General features: G+C 28.6%; 1 long non-coding RNA gene across 1 annotated transcript; it reads left to right on the top strand.

The window, feature by feature from the left end:
- The first annotated feature begins 1,145 nt into the window (after positions 1-1,145).
- Positions 1,146-15,472, top strand: LOC140178938 (uncharacterized). The gene is made up of 2 exons (XR_011872032.1): positions 1,146-3,669; positions 3,726-15,472. It is a non-coding gene; the product is annotated as an uncharacterized lncRNA (long non-coding RNA).
- The last annotated feature ends 211 nt before the right edge of the window (positions 15,473-15,683 follow it).

Genomic DNA, 15,683 nt, shown 5'->3' on the forward strand with positions numbered 1-15,683 from the left:
AAAACCCTAAAAAATCATAAAAAGCCCTAAAAACCCTAGAAAACCTAAAAAAATCCTAGAAAACTTTAAAAAATTCTAAGAAAACCTAGATCTCCCTAAAAAACCCTACAAAACTCTAGAAAACCGAAAACCCTGAAGAACACTAGAAAACTCTAAAAAACCATAAAAACCCAAAAAAATCCTGAAAAATACTAGAAAATCCTAAAAACTCTAACAAACCATAAAAATCTTAGAAAATTTTAGAAAACTCTAGAAAATCCTAGAAATCCCAAAAAAATCCTAAAAAAAAACCATAAAAAAATACTAGAAAACTCTAAAAAAAACCCAAAAAACCCTAGAAAACTCTAAAGAACCTTAAAAAGCCTAGAAAACCTTAAAAACCTTAGAAAACCCTAAAAATCCTAGAAAACCTTAAAAAACCCTAAAAACCGTAGAAAACCCTAAAAACTGAAAAAATCCTAGAAAACCCTAGAAAACCCAAAAAAATTGTAAAAACCCTAGAAAATCCTAAAATCCCGAAAAAAACCCTAAAAATCCTAGAAAACTTTAAAACACTCTAGAAAACCCTAAAAAATTTTAAAAATCCTAAAAATCTTAGAAAACCCTAAAAAACCCCAAAAATCCTTGAAAACCCTAAAAAATCCTAGAAAACAAAAAAAAACCTTAAAAACCCTAGAAAACCAAAAAAATCCTAGATAACTTTAAAAAATGCTAGAAAAGCCTAAAAAACCCAAAAACCTTAGAAAACCCTAAAAAAATCCTAAAACCCTGAAAAATCCTACAAAACCTTAAAAAAGCTTCGAAAACCATAAAAAAAACCCTAAAAACACAGAATACCCTAAAAGCCCTAGAAAAGCAAAAAAATACAAGAAAACATTAAAAAACTCTAGAAAACCCAAGAAAACCTAAAAAACCCTAGAAAATTATAGAAACCCTAGAAAACCCTAAAAACCCTAGAAAACCTTAAAAACCCTAGAAAACCCTAAAAACCCTAAAAACCCTAGAAAACCTTAAACACCCTAGAAAACCCTAAAAACCCTAAAAAAACCATAAAAATCCTAGAAAACCTTAACCACCCTAGAAAATCCTAAAAATCCTAGAAAACCCTAAAAACCCTAGAAAACGGTAGAAAATCCTGAAGAACACTAGAAAACCCAAAAAACCCAAGAAAATCCTGAAGAACACTAAAAAACCCTAAAACCCTAGAACACCTTAAAAAATCATAAAAACCCTAAAATCCCGAAAAAAACCATAAAAATCCTAGAAAACTTTAAAAAACTCTAGAAAACCCTAAAAATCCTAGAAAACCCAAAAAAATCCTAAAAATCTTAGAAAACCCTAAAAAACCCAAAAAAATCATTGAAAACCCTAAAAAATCCTAGAAAACAAAAAAACCGTAAAAACCCTAGAAAACCAAAAAAATCCTACAAAACTTTAAAAAAGTCTAGAAAATCCTAAAAAACCCAAAAAACCCTAAAAAAAAATCCTAAAAGCTCGAAAAAATCCTACAAAACCTTAAAAAAGGCTCGAAAACAATAAAAAACCCCTAAAAACACAGAATACCCTAAAAAAATCCTAAAAGCCCAAGAAAAGAAAAAAAAATCCTAGAAAACCTTAAAAAACTCTAGAAAACCCTAAAAACCCTAAAAAACCATAAAAAATCGGAGAAAACTCTAAAAATCCTAAAAAACCATAAAATTCATAGAAAACTTTAAAAATTATAGAAAACTATGGAAAACATTAAAAACCCAAAAAAACCTTAAAAACCCTAAAAACCCTAGAAAACCCTAAAAACCTTAAAAAACCCTAGGAAACCATAGAAACCCTAGGAAACCTTAAAAACCCTAGAAAAGCCTAAAAACCTTAAAAAATCCTAAAAACCCTAAAAAATCCTAAAAACCCTAGAAAACCCTAAAAAACCGTAGAAAACCATAAAGATTCTCGAAAACTATAAAAAACTCTAGAAAACCCTAAAAAACAATAAAAACCCCAGAAAATGCTAAAAACCGTAGAAAACCTTAAATACCCTAAAAAACCCTGAAAAAACCTAGAAAACTCACAAAACCCTAAAAATCCTAGAAACTCTAAAAAACTCTAAAATACCTTAAAAGTCCTAGAAAACCATAAAAACCCTAAAAACCATAGAAGACCAAAAAAAATCCTAGAAAACTTTAAAAAACTCTAGAAAATCCTAAAAATACCTAAAAACCCTAAAAAACCCTAAAACCCCCAAAAAACCCTAGAAAACGCTAAAGACTCTAAAAACCCTAGAAAACCTTAAAAATCTTAAAAACCCTAAAAACCCTTGAAAACCCTTAAAAACTAAAAAACCCGTAAAGAAAATCCTAAAAAACACTAGAAAACCCTATAAAACCTTAAAAATCCTAGAAAACTTAAAAAAATTATAGAAAACTATGGAAAACATTAGAAAACCTAGAAAACCTTAAAAACCTAAAAAAAACCTGAAAAACACTAGAAAACTCTGAAACCCTAAAATATCCTAAAATCATAAAGAAAACCCTAAAAATCCTAATAACCCAAGAAAATCATAAAGAAAACCCTAGAAATCCTAGAGAACCCTAATAAACTTTAAAAAACTATAGAAAACCCTTGAAAAACTTTAGCGTTTTTTGGGTTTTTATGGTTTTCTGGGGTTTTAGGGTTTTAAAGTTTTCTATGATTTTTATTGTTTGCTACGTTTTTTAGGGTTTTTTTTACGGTTTTCTTTGGGTATTTCGGTTTTTTTTTTTGGTTTTCTAGGGTTTTCTAGGATTTCCAGTGCTTTTTAGGGTTTTTTAGGGTCTTTTAGGATTTCTAGGGTATAGGGTTTTCTAGAATTTTTATGGTTTCTTAGGATTTTTATGGTTTTTAGGGTTTTCTAGAGTTTTTTAAAGTTTTCTCTGATTTTTATTATTTTCTATGGTTTTTAGGGTTTTCTAGGATATTTAGGGTTTTTTGTTTTCTAGGATTTTTAGGTTTTTTTAGGCTTTTCCAGGATTTCTAGTGCTTTTTAGGGTTTTTTATTGTTTTCTCTGGTTTTTATAGTTTTCTATGGTTTTTGGAGTTATTTAGGATTTGCTAGGGTTTTCTAGTGTTTTCCAGAGTTTTGTTAAGTTTTCTAGGATTTTTATGGTTTTCTAGGTTTTTTTAGGGTTTTCTAGGATTTTTTGCAGTTTTTATGGTTTTCTAGGGTCTTTTAGAATTTCTAGGATTTTTTATAGATTTCTATGGTTTTCTAGGGTTTTTAGGGTTTTTTAGGGTTTTCTAGGATTTTCAATAGGTTTTTAAAGTTTTCTAGGATTTTTTTGGTTTTCTATGGTTTTTAGGGTATTTTCTAGGGTTTTTTAGTTTTTTCTAGAACTTTCTCGAGTTTTTTAAAAGTTTTCAAGGATTTTTATGGTTTTCTAGGGTTTTTAGGATTTTGTAGGGTTTTCTAGGGGTTTTAGGTTTTTTAGGGTTTTCTAGGATTTTTAGAATTTTCTAGGGTTTTTTAGGGTTTTCTAGGTGTTTTAGGATTTTCTAAGATTTTTAGGATTTTTTAGTGTTTTCTAGGATTTCTAGGACTTTTTAGGGTTTTTTAGGGTTTTCCAAGGTTTTCTATAGTTTTTTAAAGTTTTTTAGGACTTTCTAGGATTTTTATAGTTTTTTAGGGTTTTTGGGGTTTTCTAAGTGTTTTAGGGTTTTTGGTTTTTTAGGGTTTTCGAGGGTTTTTCAGGGTTTTCTAGGTGTTTTAGGGTTTTTTGGTTTTCTAGAGTTTTTTAAAGTTGGGTTTTTTCTAGAGTTTTTAGGGTTTTTTTTATGTTTTTCTAAGATTTTTAGGGATTTTTAAGGTTTTGTAATTTTTTAGAAAACCCTAAAAACTTTAAAGACCACTAGAAAACCCTAAAAAGAAATCCTGAAAACCCTAGAAAACACTAAAAAAACCATAGATAACCCCTAAAAAAATTCTAAAAAATCATAGAAATCCCTAAAAAACTCAAAAAAAACCTAGAAAACCCTAAAATATCATAAAAAGCCCTAAAAATCCTAGAAAACCATAAAAATCCTAGAAAACTTTTAAAAACTCTAAAAATTTTAAAAATCCTAAAAATCTTAGAAAACCCTAAAAAACCCTAAAAATCCTTGAAAACCCTAAAAAAATCCTAGAAAACAAAAAAAACCTTAAAAACCCTAGAAAACAAAAAAAAATCCTAGAAAACTTTAAAAAATGCTAGAAAAGCCTAAAAAACCCAAAAAAACTTAGAAAACCCTAAAAAAAATCCTAAAACCCTGAATAATCCTACAAAACCTTAAAAAAGCCTCGAAAACCATAAAAAAACCCTAAAAACACAGAATACCCTAAAAGCCCTAGAAAAGCAAAAAAATACAAGAAAACATTAAAAAACTCTAGAAAACCCAAGAAAACCTAAAAAACCCTAGAAAATTATAGAAACCCTAGAAAACCCTAAAAACCCTAGAAAACCTTAAAAACCCTAGAAAACCCTAAAAATCCTAAAAAACCTAGAAAACCCTAAAAACCCTAGAAAACCTTAAACACCCTAGAAAACCCTAAAAACACTAAAAAAACCATAGATAACCCCTAAAAAAATCCTAAAAAATCATAGAAATCCCTAAAAAACTCAAAAAAACCTAGAAAACCCTAAAATATCATAAAAAGCCCTAAAAATCCTAGAAAACCTAAAAAATCCTAGAAAACCATAAAAATCCTAGAAAACTTTAAAAAACTCTAGAAAGCCCTAGATCTCCCTAAAAAACCCTACAAAACTCTAGAAAACCGAAAACCCTGAAAAACACTAGAAAACTCTAAAAAACCATAAAAACCCAAAAAAATCCTGAAAAATACTAGAAAACCCTAAAAACTCTAAAAAACCATAAAAATCTTAGAAAATTTTAAAAAACTCTAGAAAATCCTAGAAATCCCAAAAAAATCCTAAAAACAAAAAAAAACCCTAAAAAATACTAGAAAACTCTAAAAAAAACCTTAGAAAACTCTAAAGAACCCTAAAAAGCCTAGAAAACCTTAAAAACCTTAGAAAACCCTAAAAATCCTAGAAAACCTTAAAAAACCCTGAAAACCGTAGAAAACCCTAAAAACCGAAAAAATCCTAGAAAACCCTAAAAATCCTAGAAAACCCAAAAAAATTGTAAAAATCCTAGAAAATCCTAAAATCCAGAAAAAAACCATAAAAATCCTAGAAAACCCTAAAAAATTTTAAAAATCCTAAAAATCTTAGAAAACCCTAAAAAACCCTAAAAATCCTTGAAAACCCTAAAAAAATCCTAGAAAACAAAAAAACCTTAAAAACCCTAGAAAACAAAAAAAAAGCCTAGAAAACTTTAAAAAATGCTAGAAAAGCCTAAAAAACCTTAGAAAATCCTAAAAAAAAATCCTAAAACCCTGAATAATCCTACAAAACCTTAAAAAAAGCCTCGAAAACCATAAAAAAAACCCTAAAAACACAGAATACCCTAAAAGCCCTAGAAAAGCAAAAAAATACAAGAAAACATTAAAAAAACTCTAGAAAACCCAAGAAAACCTAAAAAACCCTAGAAAATTATAGAAACCCTAGAAAACCCTAAAAACCCTAGAAAACCTTAAAAACCCTAAAAAACCCTAAAAATCCTAAAAAACCTAGAAAACCCTAAAAACCCTAGAAAACCTTAAACACCCTAGAAAACCCTAAAAACCCTAAAAAAAACCCTAAAAATCCTAGAAAACCTTAACCACCCTAGAAAATCCTAAAAATCCTAAAAAATCCTAAAAATCCTAGAGAACCCTAAAAACCCTAGAAAACGGTAGAAAACCCTGAAGAACACTAGAAAACCCAAAAAACCCAAGAAAATCCTGAAGAACACTAAAAAACCCTAAAACCCTAGAAAACCTTAAAAAATCATAAAAACCCTAAAATCCCGAAAAAAAACCATAAAAATCCTAGAAAACTTTAAAAAACTCTAGAAAACCCTAAAAATCCTAGAAAACCCGAAAAAATCCTAAAAATCTTAGAAAACCCTAAAAAACCCAAAAAAATCATTGAAAACCCTAAAAAATCCTAGAAAACAAAAAAACCGTAAAAACCCTAGAAAACCAAAAAAATCCTACAAAACTTTAAAAAAGTCTAGAAAAGCCTAGAAAATCCTAAAAAACCCAAAAAACCCTAAAAAATCCTAAAAGCTCGAAAAAATCCTACAAAACCTTAAAAAAGGCTCGAAAACCATAAAAAACCCCTAAAAACACAGAATACCCTAAAAAAATCCTAAAAGCCCAAGAAAAGAAAAAAAATCCTAGAAAACCTTAAAAAACTCTAGAAAACCCTAAAAACCCTAGAAAACCATAAAAAATCGGAGAAAACTCTAAAAATCCTAAAAAACCATAAAATTCATAGAAAACTTTAAAAATTATAGAAAACTATGGAAAACATTAAAAAACCTAGAAAACCTTAAAAACCCAAAAAAACCTTAAAAACCCTAAAAACCCTAGAAAACCCTAAAAACCTTAAAAAACCCTAGGAAACCATAGAAACCCTAGGAAACCTTAAAAACCCTAGAAAAGCCTAAAAACCTTAAAAAATCCTAAAAACCCTAAAAAACCCTAAAAAATCCTAAAAACCCTAGAAAACCCTAAAAAACAATAAAAACCCCAGAAAATCCTAAAAACCGTAGAAAACCCTAAATACCCTAAAAAACCCTGAAAAAACCTAGAAAACTCACAAAACCCTAAAAATCCTAGAAACTCTAAAAAACTCTAAAATACCTTAAAAGTCCTAGAAAACCATAAAAACCCTAAAAACCATAGAAGACCAAAAAAATCCTAGAAAACTTTAAAAAACTCTAGAAAATCCTAGAAAATCCTAAAAATACCTAAAAACCCTAAAAAACCCTAAAACCCCCAAAAAACCCTAGAAAACGCTAAAAACTCTAAAAACCCTAGAAAACCTTAAAAATCTTAAAAACCCTAAAAACCCTTGAAAACCCTTAAAAACTAAAAAACCCGTAAAGAAAATCCTAAAAAACACTAGAAAACCCTATAAAACCTTAAAAATCCTAGAAAACTTAAAAAAATTATAGAAAACTATGGAAAACATTAGAAAACCTAGAAAACCTTAAAAACCTAAAAAAAACCTGAAAAACACTAGAAAACTCTGAAACCCTAAAATATCCTAAAATCATAAAGAAAACCCTAAAAATCCTAAAAACCCAAGAAAATCATAAAGAGAACCCTAGAAATCCTAGAGAACCCTAATAAACTTTAAAAAACTATAGAAAATCCTTGAAAAACTTTAGCGTTTTTTGGGTTTTTATGGTTTTCTGGGGTTTTAGGGTTTTAAAGTTTTCTATGATTTTTATTGTTTGCTACGATTTTTAGGGTTTTTTTTACGGTTTTAATTGGGTATTTCGGTTATTTTTTTTTGGTTTTCTAGGGTTTTCTAGGATTTCCAGTGCTTTTTAGGGTTTTTTAGGGTCTTTTAGGATTTCTAGGGTATAGGGTTTTCTAGAATTTTTATGGTTTCTTAGGATTTTTATGGTTTTTAGGGTTTTCTTGGGTTTTCTAGAGTTTTTTAAAGTTTTCTCTGATTTTTATTTTTTTCTATGGTTTTTAGGGTTTTCTAGGATATTTAGGGTTTTTTGTTTTCTAGGATTTTTAGGTTTTTTTAGGCTTTTCCAGGATTTCTAGTGCTTTTTAGGGTTTTTTATTGTTTTCTCTGGTTTTTATAGTTTTCTATGGTTTTTGGAGTTATTTAGGATTTGCTAGGGTTTTCTAGTGTTTTCCAGAGTTTTGTTAAGTTTTCTAGGATTTTTATGGTTTTCTAGGTTTTTTTAGGGTTTTCTAGGATTTTTTGCAGTTTTTATGGTTTTCTAGGGTCTTTTAGAATTTCTAGGATTTTTTATAGATTTCTATGGTTTTCTAGGGTTTTTAGGATTTTTTAGGGTTTTCTAGGATTTTCAATAGGTTTTTAAAGTTTTCTAGGATTTTTTTTGGTTTTCTATGGTTTTTAGGGTATTTTCTAGGGTTTTTTAGTTTTTTCTAGAACTTTCTCGAGTTTTTTAAAAGTTTTCAAGAATTTTTATGGTTTTCTAGGGTTTTTAGGATTTTGTAGGGTTTTCTAGGGGTTTTAGGTTTTTTAGGGTTTTCTAGGATTTTTAGAATTTTCTAGGGTTTTTTAGGGTTTTCTAGGTGTTTTAGGATTTTCTAAGATTTTTAGGATTTTTTAGTGTTTTCTAGGATTTCTAGGAACTTTTTAGGGTTTTTTAGGGTTTTCCAAGGTTTTCTATAGTTTTTTAAAGTTTTTTAGGACTTTCTAGGATTTTTATAGTTTTTTAGGGTTTTTGGGGTTTTCTAAGTGTTTTAGGGTTTTCGAGGGTTTTTCAGGGTTTTCTAGGTGTTTTAGGGTTTTTTGGTTTTCTAGAGTTTTTTAAAGTTGGGTTTTTTCTAGAGTTTTTAGGGTTTTTTTTATGTTTTTCTAAGATTTTTAGGGATTTTTAAGGTTTTGTAATTTTTTAGAAAACCCTAAAAACTTTAAAGACCACTAGAAAACCCTAAAAAGAAATCCTGAAAACCCTAGAAAACACTAAAAAAACCATAGATAACCCCTAAAAAAATCCTAAAAAATCATAGAAATCCCTAAAAAACTCAAAAAAACCTAGAAAACCCTAAAAAATCCTAGAAAACCATAAAAATCCTAGAAAACTTTAAAAAACTCTAGAAAGCCCTAGATCTCCCTAAAAAACCTTACAAAACTCTAGAAAACCGAAAACCCTGAAAAACACTAGAAAACTCTAAAAGACCATAAAAACCCAAAAAAATCCTGAAAAATACTAGAAAACCCTAAAAACTCTAAAAAACCATAAAAATCTTAGAAAATTTTAAAAAACTCTAGAAAATCCTAGAAATCCCAAAAAAAATCCTAAAAACAAAAAAAAAACCCTAAAAAATACTAGAAAACTCTAAAAAAAACCTTAGAAAACCTTAGAAAACCCTAAAAATCCTAGAAAACCTTAAAAAACCCTGAAAACCGTAGAAAACCCTAAAAACCGAAAAAATCCTAGAAAACCCTAAAAACCCTAGAAAACCCAAAAAAATTGTAAAAACCCTAGAAAATCCTAAAATCCAGAAAAAAACCATAAAAATCCTAGAAAACCCTAAAAAATTTTAAAAATCCTAAAAATCTTAGAAAACCCTAAAAAACCCTAAAAATCCTTGAAAACCCTAAAAAAATCCTAGAAAACAAAAAAAACCTTAAAAACCCTAGAAAACAAAAAAAAATCCTAGAAAACTTTAAAAAATGCTAGAAAAGCCTAAAAAACCCAAAAAACCTTAGAAAACCCTAAAAAAAATCCTAAAACCCTGAATAATCCTACAAAACCTTAAAAAAAGCCTCGAAAACCATAAAAAAAACCCTAAAAACACAGAATACCCTAAAAGCCCTAGAAAAGCAAAAAAATACAAGAAAACATTAAAAAACTCTAGAAAACCCAAGAAAACCTAAAAAACCCTAGAAAATTATAGAAACCCTAGAAAACCCTAAAAACCCTAGAAAACCTTAAAAACCCTAGAAAACCCAAAAAATCCTAAAAAACCTAGAAAACCCTAAAAACCCTAGAAAACCTTAACCACCCTAGAAAATCCTAAAAATCCTAAAAAATCCTAAAAATCCTAGAGAACCCTAAAAACCCTAGAAAACGGTAGAAAACCCTGAAGAACACTAGAAAACCCAAAAAACCCAATAAAATCCTGAAGAACACTAAAAAATCCTAAAACCCTAGAAAACCTTAAAAAATCATAAAAACCCTAAAATCCCGAAAAAAACCATAAAAATCCTAGAAAACTTTAAAAAACTCTAGAAAACCCTAAAAATCCTAGAAAACCCGAAAAAATCCTAAAAATCTTAGAAAACCCTAAAAAACCCAAAAAAATCATTGAAAACCCTAAAAAATCCTAGAAAACAAAAAAACCGTAAAAACCCTAGAAAACCAAAAAAATCCTACAAAACTTTAAAAAAGTCTAGAAAAGCCTAGAAAATCCTAAAAAACCCAAAAAACCCTAAAAAATCCTAAAAGCTCGAAAAAATCCTACAAAACCTTAAAAATGGCTCGAAAACCATAAAAAACCCCTAAAAACACAGAATACCCTAAAAAAATCCTAAAAGCCCAAGAAAGAAAAAAAATCCTAGAAAACCTTAAAAAACTCTAGAAAACCCTAAAAACCCTAGAAAACCATAAAAAATCGGAGAAAACTCTAAAAATCCTAAAAAACCATAAAATTCATAGAAAACTTTAAAAATTATAGAAAACTATGGAAAACATTAAAAACCCAAAAAAACCTTAAAAACCCTAAAAACCCTAGAAAACCCTAAAAACCTTAAAAAACCCTAGGAAACCATAGAAACCCTAGGAAACCTTAAAAACCCTAGAAAAGCCTAAAAACCTTAAAAAATCCTAAAAACCCTAAAAAACCCTAAAAAATCTTAAAAACCCTAGAAAACCCTAAAAAACCGTAGAAAACCATAAAGATTCTCGAAAACTATAAAAAACTCTAGAAAACCCTAAAAAACAATAAAAACCCCAGAAAATCCTAAAAACCGTAGAAAACCCTAAATACCCTAAAAAACCCTGAAAAAACCTAGAAAACTCACAAAACCCTAAAAATCCTAGAAACTCTAAAAAACTCTAAAATACCTTAAAAGTCCTAGAAAATCATAAAAACCCTAAAAACCATAGAAGACCAAAAAAATCCTAGAAAACTTTAAAAAACTCTAGAAAATCCTAGAAAATCCTAAAAATACCTAAAAACCCTAAAAAACCCTAAAACCCCCAAAAAACTCTAGAAAACCTTAAAAACCCTAGAAAACCTTAAAACACCCTAGAAAACCCTAAAAACCCTAAAAAAAACCCTAAAAATCCTAGAAAACCTTAACCACCCTAGAAAATCCTAAAAATCCTAAAAAATCCTAAAAATCCTAGAGAACCCTAAAAACCCTAGAAAACGGTAGAAAACCCTGAAGAACACTAGAAAACCCAAAAAACCCAAGAAAATCCTGAAGAACACTAAAAAATCCTAAAACCCTAGAAAACCTTAAAAAATCATAAAAACCCTAAAATCCCGAAAAAAACCATAAAAATCCTAGAAAACTTTAAAAAACTCTAGAAAACCCTAAAAATCCTAGAAAACCCGAAAAAATCCTAAAAATCTTAGAAAACCCTAAAAAACCCAAAAAAATCATTGAAAACCCTAAAAAATCCTAGAAAACAAAAAAACCGTAAAAACCCTAGAAAACCAAAAAAATCCTACAAAACTTTAAAAAAGTCTAGAAAAGCCTAGAAAATCCTAAAAAACCCAAAAAACCCTAAAAAATCCTAAAAGCTCGAAAAAATCCTACAAAACCTTAAAAAAGGCTCGAAAACCATAAAAAACCCCTAAAAACACAGAATACCCTAAAAAAATCCTAAAAGCCCAAGAAAAGAAAAAAAAATCCTAGAAAACCTTAAAAAACTCTAGAAAACCCTAAAAACCCTAGAAAACCATAAAAAATCGGAGAAAACTCTAAAAATCCTAAAAAACCATAAAATTCATAGAAAACTTTAAAAATTATAGAAAACTATGGAAAACATTAAAAAACCTAGAAAACCTTAAAAACCCAAAAAAACCTTAAAAACCCTAAAAACCCTAGAAAACCCTAAAAACCTTAAAAAACCCTAGGAAACCATAGAAACCCTAGGAAACCTTAAAAACCCTAGAAAAGCCTAAAAACCTTAAAAAATCCTAAAAACCCTAAAAAACCCTAAAAAATCCTAAAAACCCTAGAAAACCCTAAAAAACCGTAGAAAACCATAAAGATTCTCGAAAACTATAAAAAACTCTAGAAAACCCTAAAAAACAATAAAAACCCCAGAAAATCCTAAAAACCGTAGAAAACCCTAAATACCCTAAAAAACCCTGAAAAAACCTAGAAAACTCACAAAACCCTAAAAATCCTAGAAACTCTAAAAAACTCTAAAATACCTTAAAAGTCCTAGAAAATCATAAAAACCCTAAAAACCATAGAAGACCAAAAAAATCCTAGAAAACTTTAAAAAACTCTAGAAAATCCTAGAAAATCCTAAAAATACCTAAAAACCCTAAAAAACCCTAAAACCCCCAAAAAACTCTAGAAAACGCTAAAAACTCTAAAAACCCTAGAAAACCTTAAAAATCTTAAAAACCCTAAAAACCCTTGAAAACCCTTAAAAACTAAAAAACCCGTAAAGAAAATCCTAAAAAACACTAGAAAACCCTATAAAACCTTAAAAATCCTAGAAAACTTAAAAAAATTATAGAAAACTATGGAAAACATTAGAAAACCTAGAAAACCTTAAAAAACTAAAAAAAACCTGAAAAACACTAGAAAACTCTGAAACCCTAAAATATCCTAAAATCATAAAGAAAACCCTAAAAATCCTAAAAACCCAAGAAAATCATAAAGAAAACCCTAGAAATCCTAGAGAACCCTAATAAACTTTAAAAAACTATAGAAAACCCTTGAAAAACTTTAGCGTTTTTTGGGTTTTTATGGTTTTCTGGGGTTTTAGGGTTTTAAAGTTTTCTATGATTTTTATTGTTTGCTACGATTTTTAGGGTTTTTTTTACGGTTTTCTTTGGGTATTTCGGTTTTTTTTTTTGGTTTTCTAGGGTTTTCTAGGATTTCCAGTGCTTTTTAGGGTTTTTTAGGGTCTTTTAGGATTTCTAGGGTATAGGGTTTTCTAGAATTTTTATGGTTTCTTAGGATTTTTATGGTTTTTAGGGTTTTCTAGAGTTTTTTAAAGTTTTCTCTGATTTTTATTATTTTCTATGGTTTTTAGGGTTTTCTAGGATATTTAGGGTTTTTTGTTTTCTAGGATTTTTAGGTTTTTTTAGGCTTTTCCAGGATTTCTAGTGCTTTTTAGGGTTTTTTATTGTTTTCTCTGGTTTTTATAGTTTTCTATGGTTTTTGGAGTTATTTAGGATTTGCTAGGGTTTTCTAGTGTTTTCCAGAGTTTTGTTAAGTTTTCTAGGATTTTTATGGTTTTCTAGGTTTTTTTAGGGTTTTCTAGGATTTTTTGCAGTTTTTATGGTTTTCTAGGGTCTTTTAGAATTTCTAGGATTTTTTATAGATTTCTATGGTTTTCTAGGGTTTTTAGGGTTTTTTAGGGTTTTCTAGGATTTTCAATAGGTTTTTAAAGTTTTCTAGGATTTTTTTGGTTTTCTATGGTTTTTAGGGTATTTTCTAGGGTTTTTTAGTTTTTTCTAGAACTTTCTCGAGTTTTTTAAAAGTTTTCAAGGATTTTTATGGTTTTCTAGGGTTTTTAGGATTTTGTAGGGTTTTCTAGGGGTTTTAGGTTTTTTAGGGTTTTCTAGGATTTTTAGAATTTTCTAGGGTTTTTTAGGGTTTTCTAGGTGTTTTAGGATTTTCTAAGATTTTTAGGATTTTTTAGTGTTTTCTAGGATTTCTAGGACTTTTTAGGGTTTTTAGGGTTTTCCAAGGTTTTCTATAGTTTTTTAAAGTTTTTTAGGACTTTCTAGGATTTTTATAGTTTTTTAGGGTTTTTGGGGTTTTCTAAGTGTTTTAGGGTTTTTGGTTTTTTAGGGTTTTCGAGGGTTTTTCAGGGTTTTCTAGGTGTTTTAGGGTTTTTTGGTTTTCTAGAGTTTTTTAAAGTTGGGTTTTTTCTAGAGTTTTTAGGGTTTTTTTTTATGTTTTTCTAAGATTTTTAGGGTTTTTAAGGTTTTGTAATTTTTTAGAAAACCCTAAAAACTTTAAAGACCACTAGAAAACCCTAAAAAGAAATCCTGAAAACCCTAGAAAACACTAAAAAAACCATAGATAACCCCTAAAAAAATCCTAAAAAATCATAGAAATCCCTAAAAAACTCAAAAAAACCTAGAAAACCCTAAAATATCATAAAAAGCCCTAAAAATCCTAGAAAACCTAAAAAATCCTAGAAAACCATAAAAATCCTAGAAAACTTTAAAAAACTCTAGAAAGCCCTAGATCTCCCTAAAAAACCCTACAAAACTCTAGAAAACCGAAAACCCTGAAAAACACTAGAAAACTCTAAAAAACCATAAAAACCCAAAAAATCCTGAAAAATACTAGAAAACCCTAAAAACTCTAAAAAACCATAAAAATCTTAGAAAATTTTAAAAAACTCTAGAAAATCCTAGAAATCCCAAAAAAATCCTAAAAACAAAAAAAAAACCCTAAAAAATACTAGAAAACTCTAAAAAAAACCTTAGAAAACTCTAAAGAACCCTAAAAAGCCTAGAAAACCTTAAAAACCTTAGAAAACCCTAAAAATCCTAGAAAACCTTAAAAAACCCTGAAAACCGTAGAAAACCCTAAAAACCGAAAAAATCCTAGAAAACCCTAAAAACCTAGAAAACCCAAAAAAATTGTAAAAACCTAGAAAATCCTAAAATCCAGAAAAAAACCATAAAAATCCTAGAAAACCCTAAAAAATTTTAAAAATCCTAAAAATCTTAGAAAACCCTAAAAAACCCTAAAAATCCTTGAAAACCCTAAAAAAATCCTAGAAAACAAAAAAACCTTAAAAACCCTAGAAAACAAAAAAAAGCCTAGAAAACTTTAAAAAATGCTAGAAAAGCCTAAAAAACCTTAGAAAACCTAAAAAAAATCCTAAAACCCTGAATAATCCTACAAAACCTTAAAAAAGCCTCGAAAACCATAAAAAAAACCCTAAAAACACAGAATACCCTAAAAGCCCTAGAAAAGCAAAAAAATACAAGAAAACATTAAAAAACTCTAGAAAATCCTAAAAAACCCTAGAAAATTATAGAAACCCTAGAAAACCCTAAAAACCCTAGAAAACCTTAAAAACCTAAAAAAACCCTAAAAATCCTAAAAAACCTAGAAAACCCTAAAAACCTAGAAAACCTTAAACACCCTAGAAAACCCTAAAAACCCTAAAAAAACCCTAAAAATCCTAGAAAACCTTAACCACCCTAGAAAATCCTAAAAATCCTAAAAAATCCTAAAAATCCTAGAGAACCCTAAAAACCCTAGAAAACGGTAGAAAACCCTGAAGAACACTAGAAAACCCAAAAAACCCAAGAAAATCCTGAAGAACACTAAAAAACCCTAAAACCCTAGAAAACCTTAAAAAATCATAAAAACCCTAAAATCCCGAAAAAAACCATAAAAATCCTAGAAAACTTTAAAAAACTCTGAAAACCCTAAAAATCCTAGAAAACCCGAAAAAATCCTAAAAATCTTAGAAAACCCTAAAAAACCCAAAAAAATCATTGAAAACCCTAAAAAATCCTAGAAAACAAAAAAACCGTAAAAACCCTAGAAAACCAAAAAAATCCTACAAAACTTTAAAAAAGTCTAGAAAAGCCTAGAAAATCCTAAAAAACCCAAAAAACCCTAAAAAATCCTAAAAGCTCGAAAAAATCCTACAAAACCTTAAAAAAGGCTCGAAAACCATAAAAAACCCCTAAAAACACAGAATACCCTAAAAAAATCCTAAAAGCCCAAGAAAAGAAAAAAAATCCTAGAAAACCTTAAAAAACTCTAGAAAACCCTAAAAACCCTAGAAAACCATAAAAAATCGGAGAAAACTCTAAAAATCTAAAAAACCATAAAATTCATAGAAAACTTTAAAAATTATAGAAAACTATGGAAAACATTAAAAACCCAAAAAAACCTTAAAAA

The sequence above is a fragment of the Arachis hypogaea genome, chromosome 15 (genome assembly GCF_003086295.3).
Source record: "Arachis hypogaea cultivar Tifrunner chromosome 15, arahy.Tifrunner.gnm2.J5K5, whole genome shotgun sequence".
Classification (NCBI taxonomy): domain Eukaryota; kingdom Viridiplantae; phylum Streptophyta; class Magnoliopsida; order Fabales; family Fabaceae; genus Arachis; species Arachis hypogaea.